Below are 22115 nucleotides of genomic sequence, written 5' to 3'. Positions count from 1 at the left end.
TTAATAATATATCATTCATTCTGCGTTGTTTTAAACACTTTAAATGCTTAAAACACAAACCTTTCTCCAGCCAGAGCACCACAGACGCAGGAGCACGACGCAGCCTTAAGGCCAATTTATACTTCTGCGTCGAGTGTACGCCGTAGCGTACGCCGTAGGCTACGCACGTAGCCGACGCCGTCGTGAGCCAATTTATACTTCTGCGTCGAGTGCACGCAGAGGGTACGGCGTACCCTACGCATAGACGCGTTGGTTACGCCGTACCCTACGCCGTAGCCTGACGCGCACCTCTCCAAAAATGTAAAGGCCCATTTATACTTCTGCGTCAAGTGTACGCGTAGTGTACGCCGTAGGCTACGCGCGTAGCCGACGCCGTCGTGAGCATTTATACTTCTGCGCTGTTGTCTGCGTCAATGTGCAATTCCACATGCAGACGCTAGGAGGCAGTGTCCTCGGGCATGTTGGTGTAATCAAGACAACAGCCGAAGAAGAAGCAGCTTGATGTGTAGAATCTGTAATATCAGGAATTTTGTCGGAATATCAGCAGCAGTGAGAGAGCGGCTTTTCTTGCAGCTTGAGTTGTTGTATCTAATACAAATTTAGCATCTCTAGTTGATTAGTAAAGTTAAATAAGGCGATCTGGCGCTGGAATGCATTTGTGAAACTATGCGGAGCTCGTGGCCGCTGTTTTCAGCAGCGGTGGCTCAGCAAGCGATTGCTGTTGCGGAGACTTCATTCACGAAATATACCCTAATGTGTCCCTGTTCTTGATATACAATTACTGATTAACATCTTTGGTTTTAATGAGAAAATAAATAAACTATATTCAGCGGATCTATGTATTTATTTACTACCATAAAGAATCGCTGGACTGCAAAATAGTGTGTTATAGCAGACGTAAGGAACTATCATCCAATTTCTGGACACACACACACACACACACACACACACTCCTATCGCAGATTTTTTATTTATTTATTGACCTGAGGGAAGGGTTCTGGCAGACCAATCACAGCGCTTGCGGTCCGCGTAGAATTGACGCGTTGTTACATTTTTGGAGAGGTGCGCGTCAGGCTACGGCGAAGGGTACAGGCCAATTTATACTTCTGCGTCGAGTGCACGCAGAGGGTACGGCGTACCCTACGCATAGACGCGTTGGATACGCCGTACCCTACGCCGTAGCCTGACGCGCACCTCTCCAAAAATGTAACAACGCGTCAATTCTACGCGGACCGCAAGCGCTGTGATTGGTCTGCCAGAACCCTTCCCTCAGGTCAATAAATAAATAAAAAATCTGCGATAGGAGTGTGTGTGTGTGTCCAGAAATTGGATGATAGTTCCTTACGTCTGCTATAACACACTATTTTGCAGTCCAGCGATTCTTTATGGTAGTAAATAAATACATAGATCCGCTGAATATAGTTTATTTATTTTCTCATTAAAACCAAAGATGTTAATCAGTAATTGTATATCAAGAACAGGGACACATTAGGGTATATTTCGTGAATGAAGTCTCCGCAACAACAATCGCTTGCTGAGCCACCGCTGCTGAAAACAGCGGCCACGAGCTCCGCATAGTTTCACAAATGCATTCCAGCGCCAGATCGCCTTATTTAACTTTACTAATCAACTAGAGATGCTAAATTTGTATTAGATACAACAACTCAAGCTGCAAGAAAAGCCGCTCTCTCACTGCTGCTGATATTCCGACATGAATGTACAGAAACAGATTCTACACATCAAGCTGCTGCTTCTTCGGCTGTTGTCTTGATTACACCAACATGCCCGAGGACACTGCCTCCTAGCGTCTGCATGTGGAATTGCACATTGACGCAGACAACAGCGCAAAAGTATAAATGCTCACGACGGCGTCGGCTACACGCGTAGCCTACGGCGTACACTCGACGCAGAAGTATAAATGGGCCTTACGGCGTATCCAACGCGTCTATGCGTAGGGTACGCCGTACCCTCTGCGTGCACTCGACGCAGAAGTATAAATTGGCCTTAACAACGCGTCAATTCTACGCGGACCGCAAGCGCTGTGATTGGTCTGCCAGAACCCTTCCCTCAGGTCAATAAATAAATAAAAAATCTGCGATAGGAGTGTGTGTGTGTGTGTGTGTGTGTCCAGAAATGGGATGATAGTTCCTTACGTCTGCTATAACACACTATTTTGCAGTCCAGCGATTCTTTATGGTAGTAAATAAATACATAGATCCGCTGAGTATAGATTATTTATTTTCTCATTAAAACCAAAGATGTTAATCAGTAATTGTATATCAAGAACAGGGACACATTAGGGTATATTTCGTGAATGAAGTCTCCGCTACAGCAATCGATTGCTCGAGCCACCGCTAGTGAAAACAGCGCCACGAGCTCCGCATGATTTCACAAACACATTCCAGCGCCAGATCGCCTTATTTAACTTTACTAATCAACTAGAGATGCTTAATTTGTATTAGATACAACAACTCAAGCTGCAAGAAAAGACGCTCTCTCACTGCTGCTGATACTCCGACATGAATGCACAGCAACAAACTGCTTCTTCTTCGGCTGTTGTCTTGATTACACCAACATGCCCGAGGACACTGCCTCCTAGCTCCTGCATGTGGAATTGCACATTGACGCAGACAACAGCGCAGAAGTATAAATGCTCACGACGACGTCGGCTACGCGCGTAGCCTATGGCGTACTCTCGACGCAGAAGTATAAATGGGCCTTTACTTCTGCGCTGTTGTCTGCGTCAATGTGCAATTACACATGCAGACGCTAGTAGGCAGTGTCCTCGGGCATGTTGGTGTAATCAAGAGAACAGCCGAAGAAGAAGCTGCTTGTTGTGTAGCATCTGTACATTCATGTCGGAATATCAGCAGCAGTGAGAGAGCGGCTTTTCTTGCAGCTTGAGTTGTTGTATCTAATACAAATTAAGCATCTCTAGTTGCTTAGTAAAGTTAAATAAGGCGATCTGGCGCTGGAATGTGTTTGTGAAATCATGCGGAGCTCGTGGCCGCTGTTTTCAGCAGCGGTGGCTCGAGCAATCGATTGTTGTTGCGGAGACTTCATTCACGAAATATACCCTAATGTGTCCCTGTTCTTGATATACAATTACTGATTAACATCTTTGGTTTTAATGAGAAAATAAATAAACTATACTCAGCGGATCTATGTATTTATTTACTACCATAAAGAATCGCTGGACTGCAAAATAGTGTGTTATAGCAGACGTAAGGAACTATCATCCAATTTCTGGACACACACACACACACACACACACTCCTATCGCAGATTTTTTATTTATTTATTGACCTGAGGGAAGGGTTCTGGCAGACCAGAAAGCAAATCATATTGGTATACTTGTCTGGCAGTTGCTGATGGCCACATTGTATTATTGGACCCTCCTGCAACACTACACTCTGTCACAGTTGTAAGTGATTATTGTCTTTAGGTCTTTAGGTTTCTGTTTGCTAGACCAATCATCTTTACTTATGTGCCCTGTAGGATGAAGATGAAGAGACCACCTCTGCTGTGACAGAAAAATGGCCCATAGAGGTATGATGCATATATTGCATTCCCCCTTTTTTTACATAAGATATAAAAAAAATTCATTTGACAGAATATGGCTGGGGATTTACATGCAGATGAGGGTCAATCTACCTCCTGCAGAATCTTAGCAGTGAAAGACATTTTCTTCAGTTGTCCATCCTCATTTAAATATTTGGTCTGTGTTTGTATTACAGACTTTATCAACCATGTTGAATTATTTGGTCTTTCTAGTTGCCTGCCAAAGAGCTGTATAAGCTCCATCTTCAAAGGCAAATTAGAAAAGGTGACATGGAGATGCACCAGCTTAAGGTGGGAAACAGTATGTGAACATTAATCTAACATTTGTTGATGAATGGTATATAAAGCAATACATACAAATGTATTTTTATTACAGGAAATAAAGAAACAATGATCAAAACTTGACTGTCAACTCATTTTAATTAAAGTGATTTTGGCAAATAATGTCTCGTACCACCCTGCCATCTCTTTGGTCTACTGGGTTCACTGTGGGTTCCTCTTGGCCATCTTCATCAAGAGAAGGGGGGCGTCTCACCTCTCACTGTGGCAATGACATGCCCGCTCTGGACTGACCCTGAGCCCACGCAGGCACTGAAACCTGGCCTTCAGGACAGGGGCAGAGCGGGGGGGGGGGGGGGGCGGGGGGATGGCTAATTGGGCTTAAGCCCCGAATCTTTTAGTTTAAAAAAAAAAAATACATAAACGTTGTTTCATTTCCTCTCAGTCTTTCAGACTGGAGCGGCAAAAAATGAAACAAAAGCTCTATTACCGTGTGTGGTGGCGGTCGGCAATGCATCGCACATCACTCAGCTTGTTTGCCAATGCCAACTGCCAATAAAAACTAACGAAGAAGAATATACATCTTCTTCGTCGTTTTCATCAGGGATTGGCGGGCTTTTGTATTTCACCGTTGTCGTAGTTAACCGGCTAACATGGACATAACAACATTTTTTAAAAGGAACACTAAACCTCACCGGCCAGAGAGAGATTTAGCGTCAGACGAAACGCGGACAAGTGTCACAGGTTTGTGAATCCGCTGTTGTAACACTTGAGTTACATGACTGTATTGCTGGCTAGCTAGCGAGTTAACGTTAGGTGTTACCTATTAAGGCGAGACACGACAGGTGAAAAAATAGTCAATTTTGAGATTTTGGGCCAGTTTGCTCCCTTAACATGTAAGCTTTCATGTCAAAATAAAAAAAATGTCAACATTACACATTAAGGTGGTTATTTCATTATATTTTGTCACCGTGCGCCTTTAGATTTCTACCCGAAATCATCAAACGTTATTCTAGCGCGATCTCTCGTGCCGTCTCCATTCACAGAAACATGTCATGCCTGGTCTCATTATAAAGCTCTCAGTCTCACACACAGCGCTGGCTAATCCAAATATGGCCATTTTCTTTGTAGAACTAACCAACTGCGAAAGTTTGCAGCCGAAAACCACATCTGATTGGTCGATTCTTGACTTTCTCACTACGCCCTGCCGTTTCCTTGTGTATTCTCCACCTGAGAGAAAAAGTACAGACAACACCGAAACCACATCTGATTGGTCGATGCTCATAAACGTTCACAGAAAAGATCAAGTAGCAAGAGCTAGTAAAAAGAAAAGTAAACAACAACAAATTAGACGACGAAACCCCGTCAGAATTAGATTCAAATAGTTATAGATGGACATATACAACAAACAGGGACAGTTCGTCTGCAGTGTGTGTGACTGGTGTTATGCGTGTTTGTTAAGGTAGTTCTCTAAAGGTAGTTCTCTAATAGCTATTGCTATTAATAATTTATTCATTTATCAATTTCCACGTGTTTTAAATATTATACACTACTGATATTAATTAACTGAATATATATATTTTGTTTGTAGGTTGGGGGTTTTATAGTGTTGAATTGGCCAGAAATGGACAATTACAAGTTACAAATACGAATTCCCAAGAATCTCCGGTCACACGTGTTCTCAGAAATGATAAAGGTGTGTTGAAATTAATGAATACAAGTGAATTATGTATGGCTGATTTGCTAACAGAACGATGCAGAAGAGAACATGACAGACATCGTCGGAGAGAAGAAAAGAAGGACAAAAGGACATTCAAGGCTATCCGAAAGGATGGAGTCACTCAAAGCAGGACGAGCTTCCAGACGGAAACAATTGACTAGGTTAATTAGGTAAATGGAGAAAATGAACAAACGTATGATGGATGATATTAAACAGATTGTGTTTGATAGTGACTTTGAATGCTCATATTGTGAAATGGTTAAGTTACGAGAGAAGTTTGGATCCCTGGACACCCAGGACCATCCAAACTTGCCTCGTAAATAAAACATGTGATTATTATTTCTCTTTAGATTTTAGAAGTGGGTATATTTTAATAAAGAAATTATTATATTTCTTTGAATTTTAGAAGTGTATTTTTGCTTAAGAGGATGAGGTCAAATGCAGGGTAGTCTGTTTAACAGTTAAACTATTTGCAGACATGAGTGAGAGGGTTGGCAGGAGTTAATAAGGCCATGACACGGGCAGATGTAAACCACACGAGGCTGTGGTTTCTAACAGCTACCCCTAAACTCTTCTTCCTCCCACCGATTCTGTATTCTTTTGAATTATATCATAAACTCTAGCCTATATATATAGCCAGGTCAGTTAACAGCACACCCGTTTAAAATGTGTAATTTGTAAGACATGGTGGAAAACGTGTTTATCTTTCATTTCCAATGTAAATATCATAATGTATTCTCTTGAAAATTCTTTATTGTGTGTTGAATGCAGACTCCCCTTAATTTCCCCATTCAATGTGAATTTATCTGAGAATATTATTAAATAAGGAAATCTATTCAGTGATTGGTCCATGCCTGTCTTTATCCAAAATCCTGTTTGTGGCACAGCAAAGTGTCGTAAATCATCTCTAAGACTGACACTTAAGATTTAGTCCTACACTTCACTTAAAGTATGATTGAGATGCTTGATAACTAACTTTTATGCACAGCTTTGAGCCAAGATTTCTTTTACACTCAGAGGCTCGATAAATACAGGCTCTGATTAAACAAAAACACACAAAACTAACACAACAAATTAATAAAAGAATGCAAATTATACAGACCCTTAATATATTAGTTTAGCTATTTAATGATTTGTAGAAATCGAGATCGAGAAAGAAACAGAGCTTCGAATCATTGAATCATTTTTTTTAATCAATCGGTTCAATTGACTCGGAGAGTCGAAAGCTCCAGTTCTCTCGTCACTCGTCAGAGACTGAATTAAAGTTTGAACTGATTCACAATAAAGAGCGAAATGAGACGCTACTTCTGTTACTCATGAGTTTCACTGTGTTAATTTACTCACACAACGCAGAAAAATGTTAGATAAATCAATGCAGTGTCACATTTAATAATATATCATTCATTCTGCGTTGCTTTAAACACTTTAAATGCTTAAAACACAAACCTTTCTCCAGCCGAAGCATCACAGACGCAGGAGCGCGACGCAGCCTTATGACGTCACACTTATATACCAAAATAAAAGTCCCGTTCACAGACTGTTGTCTAAAATTACAGAGGCTCATGGAAATTTACCTAAGAAAAAAATATATTAAAAAGATGGCCAAATTCAGAGTTGAATGTATTATTGAAGTACATTTAATATCAAAGTTAACAATACAGTTCTCATTGAGAGTAAGAAATATATATTTAAGCAATAACACAATGCAGTCGCTTCATTTTTTTGTGTCTGAATGAAGTACTTCTCACTACTAATTGCTAATTTAAAAGTTGAATAATAAACTCAGTTACCAGGGTAACTTACTCTGTGAACCTAACCTGGTCTGAGGCCTATTCCAGAAAGCAAATCATATTGGTATAATTGTCTGGCAGTTGCTGATGGCCACATTGTATTATTGGACCCTCCTGCAACACGACACTCTGTCACAGTTGTAAGTGATTATTGTCTTTAGGTCTTTAGGTTTCTGTTTGCTAGACCAAGCATCTTTACTTATGTGCACTGTAGGATGAAGATGAAGAGACCACCTCTGCTGTGACAGAAATCCAAAATGGCCCATAGAGGTATGATGCATATATTGCATTCCCCCTTTACATAAGATATAAAAAAATTCATTTGACAGAATATGGCTGGGGATTTACATGCAGATGAGGGTCAATCTACCTCCTGCAGAATCTTAGCAGTGAAAGACATTTTCTTCAGTTGTCCATCTTCATTTAAATATTTGGTCTGTGTTTGTATTACAGACTTTATCAACCATGTTGAATTATTTGGTCTTTCTAGTTGCCTGCCAAAGAGCTGTATAAGCTCCATCTTCAAAGGCAAATTAGAAAAGGTGACATGGAGATGCACCAGCTTAAGGTGGGAAACAGTATGTGAACATTAATCTAACATTTGTTGATGAATGGTATATACATAAATAAATACAAATGTATTTTTATTACAGGAAATAAAGAAACAATGATCAAAACTTGACTGTCAACTCATTTTAATTAAAGTGATTTTAGCAAATCATGTCTCGTACCACCCTGCCATCTCTTTGGTCTACTGGGTTCACTGTGGGTTCCTCTTGGCCATCTTCATCAAGAGAAGGGTCTCTCATAGAAAGGACAAACCTGCCACTCTGTGGAATTCCTCTTTAATGGCTGTCAGTGGTTTATGGCCAGGGAACTGCACTAAAGTGTGTAGGAACCGTTTGAGTGCAAGACATACTGTACGAACAGCCCTACACACAGTTGCCTTTCCCACATGCTCTGCACAGCCTCTACGCTATACAAAAAACTACCCGTTGCAAAAAAGCGAGGGGCAATGCACAAAATGTGCTCTGTGTTAAGCACTGATCCGCGATGTGTCACCTTTGAAATGTATGGTTTCAAAAGATTGGTTAAATAAAATATTTTGTACTATCTGTGCTTCCACATCATGTATTGATGCACAGGACATAGAGGAATATCTTCTTACCTGTGGGCCTGTGACTGTTAACTACACTAAATGATAACCATGTGACTGAAATCAATAAAGCAACGTGCAGAACTGAACTCACCTCAGATGAGACGCCTGAGCTTGAGCAAGAACTTTGCTCGATCACAGATGCCGTCTCATTAACTTCAACGTCAAATCAATCAAACCCAGGTGGAAAAAGCTGCTGCACCTGGAAACAACACAGATGCAAAACAAACACGATCCTCCAAAGACTCAAAGTAACGATGACTGAAGGGATAGTCCACCCTGCAATTCTCATTATTTACTCTTCCTAATGTTATTCCAAACCGGCATGCGTTTGTTTCTTCAGGCAAACTCAGTTTGAAAAATGCTGATAACCAAACAATCAGCAGTAGCCAATACATTTCAACATTTTTTTGTTAACAGTTGCCATCAAATTTGGTTATCAGCATTCTTCAACTATCTTCTCCTGTGTTCAACTGAAGAAACAAACACATGCAGGTTCAGGACACAAAGGTGATGACATGATGAGAATTTACATCCCTTTAAGCTTTACACCACCAAAACAAACAGTCAAATTCATTATCATGTTTTTTTTTTTCTTTAATAAGTATAGTTAGAATAGTTTGGTTATGTTATGTTTATGGTTTATTGCTTATAGTTTTGGTTATGTTGTCAAATTTAAAATCCCCCCCTTCAAATCAATTGTGTTTGGAATTGTTAAACATTTCTTATGTTCACATTTATTGCTAAGTAAAAAAGAATCCTATTGACCATATTCATGTAGAAAGTTTTTTGTTCAGTCACAGTAATTGTTAAACTTTGATTCCAAGTTAATGCACAAACTGTTTAGTTCAGTCACTGTTACACATTGATTTTTGTGTTATCAGAACTTCTATTTAAAATTGTTTTTCCATTTCTAATTTTACTTTGCAATAAAGCAATTTTAATTCAAAAATTCTGAAACTGTAAAACTTCTTATGATCATATATGTGTTCTATCATGTTCAAAAAGTATCTTATTCTGAATAAAACTTCATCAGCAATATTCAAGTAAATATTTTCCTTAAATCACACTTCAGAAACATGTTGTCTACACATCCATTTAGTAAATAAAAATCAAAATTTTAACTAAACCAAATATTTAAATGACCATTTTGCATTACATAATGTTAAATACTCTAGCTGTGTCCCAATTCAAGGGCTGCATCCTTTGAAGGCCGTGTTCTTCGAAGTGTGCGGCCGACGCACAGAGATTAGTTTACAGTGGAAGGTGTAGCGGATTGTGTCACCGCGGCGCGACGGAGGCTGTCCCAATGCAAAGGTCCTTCGAAGGCTCCTTCAAAATACGGCCTGCAAATGCGTCCTCCTTTTCCCGTTAAATGAAGGATACTCGGATGGATGCTTCGCAGCCTTGCCTACCCCAGAATTCACATCAGATTTCATTGCACGCTGCGACATCAGATTTTTCAAGAGAAATTGTCAGATTACACTTTTAAATGTAAATATTGGGTTTCAATTTACTCCAGTAATCTAATGTATCTACTGATAAAAAATAAAAAAATGCATTAAAGGTTCAAATGTTGACTAATATGTTACCAACATGCGATTTTATATAGTTTATACTCTTTATTATGTACATAAATGGGCCGAGGTGAACATCTTTAGTTGTTTTGTTTTTAGGCAGTTGAACTTAAGTCCAGTATAAATGTTACTGCCGCTCTTCAACGGCTGCTGTCACAGTTGCTAAACATTACAAATAATGTAACAAAATACATTTATTCTGTATTTTAGTATAAATGTGAAGTGCTTTAGATTTTTATTCTACTTCACCTCAAAGGCAAATATTGTTCTAGTATGATTTACCCCAGTTCTAGTATGATTTACCCCAGTTTAGCCCGTTCTAGTATGATTTACCCCAGTTTACCATGATTCTAGCATGATATACCATAGTTTACCATGATTCTAGCATGATTTACCACAGTTTACCCCGCTCTAGTATGATTTACCACAGTTTAGCCCGTTCTAGTATGATTTACCCCAGTTTAGCCCGTTCTAGTATGATTTACCCCAGTTCTAGTATGATTTACCCCAGTTTAGCCCGTTCTAGTATGATTTACCACAGTTTACCATGATTTACCACAGCTTACCCCGTTCTAGTATGATTTACCCCAGTTCTAGGATGATTTACCCCAGTTTAGCCCGTTCTAGTATGATTTACCACAGTTTACCCCGTTCTAGTATGATTTACCACAGTTTACCATGATTCTAGTATGATTTACCATAGTTTACCATGATTTACCACAGTTTAGCCCGTTCTAGTATGATTTACCCCAGTTTACCCCGCTCTAGTATGATTTACCCCAGTTCTAGTATGATTTACCCCAGTTTAGCCCGTTCTAGTATGATTTACCCCAGTTCTAGTATGATTTACCACAGTTTACCCCGTTCTAGTATGATTTACCACAGTTTACCCCGTTCTAGTATGATTTACCCCAGTTCTAGTATGATTTACCCCAGTTTAGCCCGTTCTAGTATGATTTACCCCAGTTTACCATGATTTACCACAGTTTACCCCGTTCTAGTATGATTTACCCCAGTTTAGCCCGTTCTAGTATGGTTTACCCCAGTTCTAGTATGATTTACCCCAGTTTAGCCCGTTCTAGTATGATTTACCACAGTTTACCATGATTTACCACAGTTTACCCCGTTCTAGTATGATTTACCCCAGTTCTAGTATGATTTACCCCAGATTAGCCCGTTCTAGTATGATTTACCCCAGTTTACCATGATTCTAGCATGATATACCATAGTTTACCATGATTCTAGCATGATTTACCACAGTTTACCCCGCTCTAGTATGATTTACCACAGTTTAGCCCGTTCTAGTATGATTTACCACAGTTTACCCCGTTCTAGTATGATTTACCACAGTTTACCCCGTTCTAGTATGATTTACCACAGTTTACCCCGTTCTAGTATGATTTACCCCAGTTTAGCCCGTTCTAGTATGATTTACCACAGTTTACCCCGTTCTAGTATGATTTACCCCAGTTTAGCCCGTTCTAGTATGATTTACCCCAGTTCTAGTATGATTTACCCCAGTTTAGCCCGTTCTAGTATGATTTACCACAGTTTACCCCGTTCTAGTATGATTTACCCCAGTTCTAGTATGATTTACCCCAGTTTAGCCCGTTCTAGTATGATTTACCCCAGTTCTAGTATGATTTACCCCAGTTTAGCCCGTTCTAGTATGATTTACAACAGTTCTAGTATGATTTACCACAGTTTACCATGATTTACCACAGTTTACCACGTTCTAGTATGATTTAGCCCAGTTCTAGTATGATTTACCCCAGTTTAGCCCGTTCTAGTATGATTTACCACAGTTTACCACGTTCTAGTATGATTTACCCCAGTTCTAGTATGATTTACCCCAGTTTAGCCCATTCTAGTATGATTTACCCCAGTTTACCATGATTCTAGCATGATATACCATAGTTTACCATGATTCTAGCATGATTTACCACAGTTTACCCCGCTCTAGTATGATTTACCACAGTTTAGCCCGTTCTAGTATGATTTACCACAGTTTACCCCGTTCTAGTATGATTTACCACAGTTTACCCCGTTCTAGTATGATTTACCCCAGTTTAGCCCGTTCTAGTATGATTTACCACAGTTTACCATGATTTACCCCAGTTTAGCCCGTTCTAGTATGATTTACCACAGTTTACCATGATTTACCACAGTTTACCCCGTTCTAGTATGATTTACCCCAGTTTAGCCCGTTCTAGTATGATTTACCACAGTTTACCCTGTTCTAGTATGATTTACCCCAGTTTAGCCCGTTCTAGTATGATTTACCACAGTTTACCCCGTTCTAGTATGATTTACCCCAGTTTAGCCCGTTCTAGTATGATTTACCACAGTTTACCATGATTTACCACAGTTTACCCTGTTCTAGTATGATTTACCCCAGTTCTAGTATGATTTACCCCAGTTTAGTCCGTTCTAGTATGATTTACCCCAGTTTACCCCGTTCTAGTATGATTTACCCCAGTTTACCCCGTTCTAGTATGATTTACCCCAGTTCTAGTATGATTTACCCCAGTTTACCCCGTTCTAGTATGATTTACCCCAGTTCTAGTATGATTTACCCCAGTTTAGCCCGTTCTAGTATGATTTACCCCAGTTTACCCCGTTCTAGTATGATTTACCCCAGTTCTAGTATGATTTACCCCAGTTTAGCCCGTTCTAGTATGATTTACCACAGTTTACCATGATTTACCACAGTTTACCCCGTTCTAGTATGATTTACCCCAGTTCTAGTATGATTTACCCCAGTTTAGCCCGTTCTAGTATGATTTACCCCAGTTCTAGTATGATTTACCCCAGTTTAGCCCGTTCTAGTATGATTTACCCCAGTTCTAGTATGATTTACCACAGTTTACCATGATTTACCACAGTTTACCCCGTTCTAGTATGATTTACCCCAGTTCTAGTATGATTTACCCCAGTTTAGCCCGTTCTAGTATGATTTACCCCAGTTTACCATGATTCTAGCATGATATACCATAGTTTACCATGATTCTAGCATGATTTACCACAGTTTACCCCGCTCTAGCATGATTTACCACAGTTTACCCCGTTCTAGTATGATTTACCATAGTTTACCCCGTTCTAGTATGATTTACCACAGTTTACCCCGTTCTAGTATGATTTACCACAGTTTACCCCGTTCTAGTATGATTTACCCCAGTTCTAGTATGATTTACCCCAGTTTAGTCCGTTCTAGTATGATTTACCCCAGTTTACCCCGTTCTAGTATGATTTACCCCAGTTCTAGTATGATTTACCCCAGTTTAGCCCGTTCTAGTATGATTTACCCCAGTTTACCATGATTCTAGCATGATATACCATAGTTTACCATGATTCTAGCATGATTTACCACAGTTTACCCCGCTCTAGTATGATTTACCACAGTTTAGCCCGTTCTAGTATGATTTACCCCAGTTTAGCCCGTTCTAGTATGATTTACCCCAGTTCTAGTATGATTTACCCCAGTTTAGCCCGTTCTAGTATGATTTACCCCAGTTTACCATGATTCTAGCATGATATACCATAGTTTACCATGATTCTAGCATGATTTACCACAGTTTACCCCGCTCTAGTATGATTTACCCCAGTTTAGCCCGTTCTAGTATGATTTACCCCAGTTTAGCCCGTTCTAGTATGATTTACCCCAGTTCTAGTATGATTTACCACAGTTTACCCCGTTCTAGTATGATTTACCACAGTTTACCCCGTTCTAGTATGATTTACCACAGTTTAGCCCGTTCTAGTATGATTTACCACAGTTTACCCCGTTCTAGTATGATTTACCCCAGTTCTAGTATGATTTACCCCAGTTTAGCCCGTTCTAGTATGATTTACCCCAGTTTACCATGATTCTAGCATGATATACCATAGTTTACCATGATTCTAGCATGATTTACCACAGTTTACCCCGCTCTAGTATGATTTACCCCAGTTTAGCCCGTTCTAGTATGATTTACCCCAGTTTAGCCCGTTCTAGTATGATTTACCCCAGTTCTAGTATGATTTACCCCAGTTTAGCCCGTTCTAGTATGATTTACCACAGTTTACCCCGTTCTAGTATGATTTACCCCAGTTCTAGTATGATTTACCCCAGTTTAGCCCGTTCTAGTATGATTTACCCCAGTTCTAGTATGATTTACCCCAGTTTAGCCCGTTCTAGTATGATTTACAACAGTTCTAGTATGATTTACCACAGTTTACCATGATTTACCACAGTTTACCACGTTCTAGTATGATTTAGCCCAGTTCTAGTATGATTTACCCCAGTTTAGCCCGTTCTAGTATGATTTACCACAGTTTACCACGTTCTAGTATGATTTACCCCAGTTCTAGTATGATTTACCCCAGTTTAGCCCATTCTAGTATGATTTACCCCAGTTTACCATGATTCTAGCATGATATACCATAGTTTACCATGATTCTAGCATGATTTACCACAGTTTACCCCGCTCTAGTATGATTTACCACAGTTTAGCCCGTTCTAGTATGATTTACCACAGTTTACCCCGTTCTAGTATGATTTACCACAGTTTACCCCGTTCTAGTATGATTTACCCCAGTTTAGCCCGTTCTAGTATGATTTACCACAGTTTACCATGATTTACCCCAGTTTAGCCCGTTCTAGTATGATTTACCACAGTTTACCATGATTTACCACAGTTTACCCCGTTCTAGTATGATTTACCCCAGTTTAGCCCGTTCTAGTATGATTTACCACAGTTTACCCTGTTCTAGTATGATTTACCCCAGTTTAGCCCGTTCTAGTATGATTTACCACAGTTTACCCCGTTCTAGTATGATTTACCCCAGTTTAGCCCGTTCTAGTATGATTTACCACAGTTTACCATGATTTACCACAGTTTACCCTGTTCTAGTATGATTTACCCCAGTTCTAGTATGATTTACCCCAGTTTAGTCCGTTCTAGTATGATTTACCCCAGTTTACCCCGTTCTAGTATGATTTACCCCAGTTTACCCCGTTCTAGTATGATTTACCCCAGTTCTAGTATGATTTACCCCAGTTTACCCCGTTCTAGTATGATTTACCCCAGTTCTAGTATGATTTACCCCAGTTTAGCCCGTTCTAGTATGATTTACCCCAGTTTACCCCGTTCTAGTATGATTTACCCCAGTTCTAGTATGATTTACCCCAGTTTAGCCCGTTCTAGTATGATTTACCACAGTTTACCATGATTTACCACAGTTTACCCCGTTCTAGTATGATTTACCCCAGTTCTAGTATGATTTACCCCAGTTTAGCCCGTTCTAGTATGATTTACCCCAGTTCTAGTATGATTTACCCCAGTTTAGCCCGTTCTAGTATGATTTACCCCAGTTCTAGTATGATTTACCACAGTTTACCATGATTTACCACAGTTTACCCCGTTCTAGTATGATTTACCCCAGTTCTAGTATGATTTACCCCAGTTTAGCCCGTTCTAGTATGATTTACCCCAGTTTACCATGATTCTAGCATGATATACCATAGTTTACCATGATTCTAGCATGATTTACCACAGTTTACCCCGCTCTAGCATGATTTACCACAGTTTACCCCGTTCTAGTATGATTTACCATAGTTTACCCCGTTCTAGTATGATTTACCACAGTTTACCCCGTTCTAGTATGATTTACCACAGTTTACCCCGTTCTAGTATGATTTACCCCAGTTCTAGTATGATTTACCCCAGTTTAGTCCGTTCTAGTATGATTTACCCCAGTTTACCCCGTTCTAGTATGATTTACCCCAGTTCTAGTATGATTTACCCCAGTTTAGCCCGTTCTAGTATGATTTACCCCAGTTTACCATGATTCTAGCATGATATACCATAGTTTACCATGATTCTAGCATGATTTACCACAGTTTACCCCGCTCTAGTATGATTTACCACAGTTTAGCCCGTTCTAGTATGATTTACCCCAGTTTAGCCCGTTCTAGTATGATTTACCCCAGTTCTAGTATGATTTACCCCAGTTTAGCCCGTTCTAGTATGATTTACCCCAGTTTACCATGATTCTAGCATGATATACCATAGTTTACCATGATTCTAGCATGATTTACCACAGTTTACCCCGCTCTAGTATGATTTACCCCAGTTTAGCCCGTTCTAGTATGATTTACCCCAGTTTAGCCCGTTCTAGTATGATTTACCCCAGTTCTAGTATGATTTACCACAGTTTACCCCGTTCTAGTATGATTTACCACAGTTTACCCCGTTCTAGTATGATTTACCACAGTTTAGCCCGTTCTAGTATGATTTACCACAGTTTACCCCGTTCTAGTATGATTTACCCCAGTTCTAGTATGATTTACCCCAGTTTAGCCCGTTCTAGTATGATTTACCCCAGTTTACCATGATTCTAGCATGATATACCATAGTTTACCATGATTCTAGCATGATTTACCACAGTTTACCCCGCTCTAGTATGATTTACCCCAGTTTAGCCCGTTCTAGTATGATTTACCCCAGTTTAGCCCGTTCTAGTATGATTTACCCCAGTTCTAGTATGATTTACCCCAGTTTAGCCCGTTCTAGTATGATTTACCACAGTTTACCCCGTTCTAGTATGATTTACCCCAGTTCTAGTATGATTTACCCCAGTTTAGCCCGTTCTAGTATGATTTACCCCAGTTCTAGTATGATTTACCCCAGTTTAGCCCGTTCTAGTATGATTTACAACAGTTCTAGTATGATTTACCACAGTTTACCATGATTTACCACAGTTTACCACGTTCTAGTATGATTTAGCCCAGTTCTAGTATGATTTACCCCAGTTTAGCCCGTTCTAGTATGATTTACCACAGTTTACCACGTTCTAGTATGATTTACCCCAGTTCTAGTATGATTTACCCCAGTTTAGCCCATTCTAGTATGATTTACCCCAGTTTACCATGATTCTAGCATGATATACCATAGTTTACCATGATTCTAGCATGATTTACCACAGTTTACCCCGCTCTAGTATGATTTACCACAGTTTAGCCCGTTCTAGTATGATTTACCACAGTTTACCCCGTTCTAGTATGATTTACCACAGTTTACCCCGTTCTAGTATGATTTACCCCAGTTTAGCCCGTTCTAGTATGATTTACCACAGTTTACCATGATTTACCCCAGTTTAGCCCGTTCTAGTATGATTTACCACAGTTTACCATGATTTACCACAGTTTACCCCGTTCTAGTATGATTTACCCCAGTTTAGCCCGTTCTAGTATGATTTACCACAGTTTACCCTGTTCTAGTATGATTTACCCCAGTTTAGCCCGTTCTAGTATGATTTACCACAGTTTACCCCGTTCTAGTATGATTTACCCCAGTTTAGCCCGTTCTAGTATGATTTACCACAGTTTACCATGATTTACCACAGTTTACCCTGTTCTAGTATGATTTACCCCAGTTCTAGTATGATTTACCCCAGTTTAGTCCGTTCTAGTATGATTTACCCCAGTTTACCCCGTTCTAGTATGATTTACCCCAGTTTACCCCGTTCTAGTATGATTTACCCCAGTTCTAGTATGATTTACCCCAGTTTACCCCGTTCTAGTATGATTTACCCCAGTTCTAGTATGATTTACCCCAGTTTAGCCCGTTCTAGTATGATTTACCCCAGTTTACCCCGTTCTAGTATGATTTACCCCAGTTCTAGTATGATTTACCCCAGTTTAACCCGTTCTAGTATGATTTACCACAGTTTACCATGATTTACCACAGTTTACCCCGTTCTAGTATGATTTACCCCAGTTCTAGTATGATTTACCCCAGTTTAGCCCGTTCTAGTATGATTTACCCCAGTTCTAGTATGATTTACCCCAGTTTAGCCCGTTCTAGTATGATTTACCCCAGTTCTAGTATGATTTACCACAGTTTACCATGATTTACCACAGTTTACCCCGTTCTAGTATGATTTACCCCAGTTCTAGTATGATTTACCCCAGTTTAGCCCGTTCTAGTATGATTTACCCCAGTTTACCATGATTCTAGCATGATATACCATAGTTTACCATGATTCTAGCATGATTTACCACAGTTTACCCCGCTCTAGCATGATTTACCACAGTTTACCCCGTTCTAGTATGATTTACCATAGTTTACCCCGTTCTAGTATGATTTACCACAGTTTACCCCGTTCTAGTATGATTTACCACAGTTTACCCCGTTCTAGTATGATTTACCCCAGTTTAGCCCGTTCTAGTATGATTTACCACAGTTTACCCCGTTCTAGTATGATTTACCCCAGTTTAGCCCGTTCTAGTATGATTTACCACAGTTTACCCCGTTCTAGTATGATTTACCCCAGTTTAGCCCGTTCTAGTATGATTTACCACAGTTTACCATGATTTACCACAGTTTACCCTGTTCTAGTATGATTTACCCCAGTTCTAGTATGATTTACCCCAGTTTAGCCCGTTCTAGTATGATTTACCCCAGTTCTAGTATGATTTACCCCAGTTTACCCCGTTCTAGTATGATTTACCCCAGTTCTAGTATGATTTACCCCAGTTTAGCCCGTTCTAGTATGATTTACCCCAGTTTACCATGATTCTAGCATGATATACCATAGTTTACCATGATTCTAGCATGATTTACCACAGTTTACCCCGCTCTAGTATGATTTACCACAGTTTAGCCCGTTCTAGTATCATTTACCCCAGTTTAGCCCGTTCTAGTATGATTTACCCCAGTTCTAGTATGATTTACCCCAGTTTAGCCCGTTCTAGTATGATTTACCCCAGTTTACCATGTTTCTAGCATGATATACCATAGTTTACCATGATTCTAGCATGATTTACCACAGTTTACCCCGCTCTAGTATGATTTACCCCAGTTTAGCCCGTTCTAGTATGATTTACCCCAGTTTAGCCCGTTCTAGTATGATTTACCCCAGTTCTAGTATGATTTACCACAGTTTACCCCGTTCTAGTATGATTTACCACAGTTTACCCCGTTCTAGTATGTATGATTTACCACAGTTTAGCCCGTTCTAGTATGATTTACCACAGTTTACCCCGTTCTAGTATGATTTACCCCAGTTCTAGTATGATTTACCCCAGTTTACCATGATTCTAGCATGATATACCATAGTTTACCATGATTCTAGCATGATTTACCACAGTTTACCCCGCTTTAGTATGATTTACCACAGTTTAGCCCGTTCTAGTATGATTTACCCCAGTTTACCATGATTTTAGCATGATTTACCACAGTTTACCCCGTTCTACCATGATTTACCACAGTTTACCATGATTCTACCATGATTTACCACAGTTTACCATGATTCTAGCATGATATACCATAGTTTACCATGATTCTAGCATGATTTACCCCAGTTTACCATGATTCTAGCATGATTTACCACAGTTTACCATGATTCTAGCATGATTTACCACAGTTTACCCCGCTCTAGTATGATTTACCATAGTTTACTCCGTTCTAGTATGATTTACCCCAGTTTACCCCGTTCTAGTATGATTTACCACAGTTTACCATGATTCTAGCATGATATACCATAGTTTACCATGATTCTAGCATGATTTACCACAGTTTACCCCGCTCTAGCATGATTTACCACAGTTTACCCCGTTCTAGTATGATTTACCATAGTTTACCCCGTTCTAGTATGATTTACCACAGTTTACCCCGTTCTAGTATGATTTACCACAGTTTACCCCGTTCTAGTATGATTTACCCCAGTTTAGCCCGTTCTAGTATGATTTACCACAGTTTACCCCGTTCTAGTATGATTTACCCCAGTTTAGCCCGTTCTAGTATGATTTACCACAGTTTACCCCGTTCTAGTATGATTTACCCCAGTTTAGCCCGTTCTAGTATGATTTACCACAGTTTACCATGATTTACCACAGTTTACCCTGTTCTAGTATGATTTACCCCAGTTCTAGTATGATTTACCCCAGTTTAGCCCGTTCTAGTATGATTTACCCCAGTTCTAGTATGATTTACCCCAGTTTACCCCGTTCTAGTATGATTTACCCCAGTTCTAGTATGATTTACCCCAGTTTAGCCCGTTCTAGTATGATTTACCCCAGTTTACCATGATTCTAGCATGATATACCATAGTTTACCATGATTCTAGCATGATTTACCACAGTTTACCCCGCTCTAGTATGATTTACCACAGTTTAGCCCGTTCTAGTATGATTTACCCCAGTTTAGCCCATTCTAGTATGATTTACCCCAGTTCTAGTATGATTTACCACAGTTTACCCCGTTCTAGTATGATTTACCACAGTTTACCCCGTTCTAGTATGATTTACCACAGTTTAGCCCGTTCTAGTATGATTTACCACAGTTTACCCCGTTCTAGTATGATTTACCCCAGTTCTAGTATGATTTACCCCAGTTTACCATGATTCTAGCATGATATACCATAGTTTACCATGATTCTAGCATGATTTACCACAGTTTACCCCGCTTTAGTATGATTTACCACAGTTTAGCCCGTTCTAGTATGATTTACCCCAGTTTACCATGATTTTAGCATGATTTACCAGTTTACCCCGTTCTACCATGATTTACCACAGTTTACCATGATTCTACCATGATTTACCACAGTTTACCATGATTCTAGCATGATATACCATAGTTTACCATGATTCTAGCATGATTTACCCCAGTTTACCATGATTCTAGCATGATTTACCACAGTTTACCATGATTCTAGCATGATTTACCACAGTTTACCCCGCTCTAGTATGATTTACCATAGTTTACCCCGTTCTAGTATGATTTACCCCAGTTTACCCCGTTCTAGTATGATTTACCACAGTTTACCATGATTCTAGCATGATATACCATAGTTTACCATGATTCTAGCATGATTTACCCCAGTTTACCATGATTCTAGCATGATTTACCCCAGTTTACCATGATTCTAGCATGATTTACCACAGTTTACCATGATTCTAGCATGATTTACCACAGTTTACCCCGCTCTAGTATGATTTACCACAGTTTAGCCCGTTCTAGTATGATTTACCCCAGTTTAGCCCGTTCTAGTATGATTTACCCCAGTTCTAGTATGATTTACCTCAGTTTAGCCCGTTCTAGTATGATTTACCCCAGTTTACCATGATTCTAGCATGATATACCATAGTTTACCATGATTCTAGCATGATTTACCACAGTTTACCCCGCTCTAGTATGATTTACCCCAGTTTAGATTAGATTAGATTCAACTTTATTGTCATTACACAAGTACAAGTACAAGGCAACGAAATGCAGTTTAGGTCTAACCAGAAGTGCAATAGCAGCAAGTGCAGGATATACAACGTTTGCATAAGTGCAGGACATGGATATGTACTGAGTATATATAAATATGTCTATAAATAGAGAGATGGTTATTACTATAAACAGAATTTACAGGTGAATATGTACAGTGAATAATATACAGATGGTTAATACTATAAACAGAATTTACAGGTGGATATGTACTATGAATATAATATAATATACAGATGGCTATTACTATAAACAGAATTTTACAGATAGAGGTATACAATGATATGTTAGGCTAAAATGAGGAATATTGCAGTGGATTAAGGTAGTGCAATAAATTATGGACAGGAGCTATCCGAAAAAAAGTGTAAAAGTGCAGTGGAAGTGATTGCATATTACAGTTAGAAGTACGGTGCAAAATACAAATGTAAACAGTAGGTACTGTAAATAACAGTCGGCAGTGCAAATGAGCATAATCCAGTTACGGTGTGGTAGTGCAAATGAATAAGTAAACAGTTGTTACTGTAATAAAGAGTCGGTAGTGCAAATAACAAAGTGAAGGTGGATGTGAGGTAGGAGAGTTATCAGTATATGAGGGGAGTGGATCAGCGGGGGTTTGAGTTCAGTAAGGAGACAGCTCTGGGGAAAAAACTGTTCTTAAGTCTGCTGGTCCTGGTCCGGTGGATCCTGAAACGCCTGCCGGAGGGCAGGAGAGAAAACAGTCTGTGGGCTGGGTGCGAGGAGTCCTTGAGGATGCTGCGAGCTCGATGCAGGCAGCGT

This window comes from Gobio gobio (genome assembly GCF_949357685.1).
Source record: "Gobio gobio genome assembly, chromosome: 5".
Classification (NCBI taxonomy): Eukaryota; Metazoa; Chordata; class Actinopteri; order Cypriniformes; family Gobionidae; genus Gobio; species Gobio gobio.
The sequence above is the reverse complement of the archived record's forward strand: the minus strand, read 5'-3'. Positions refer to the sequence as shown.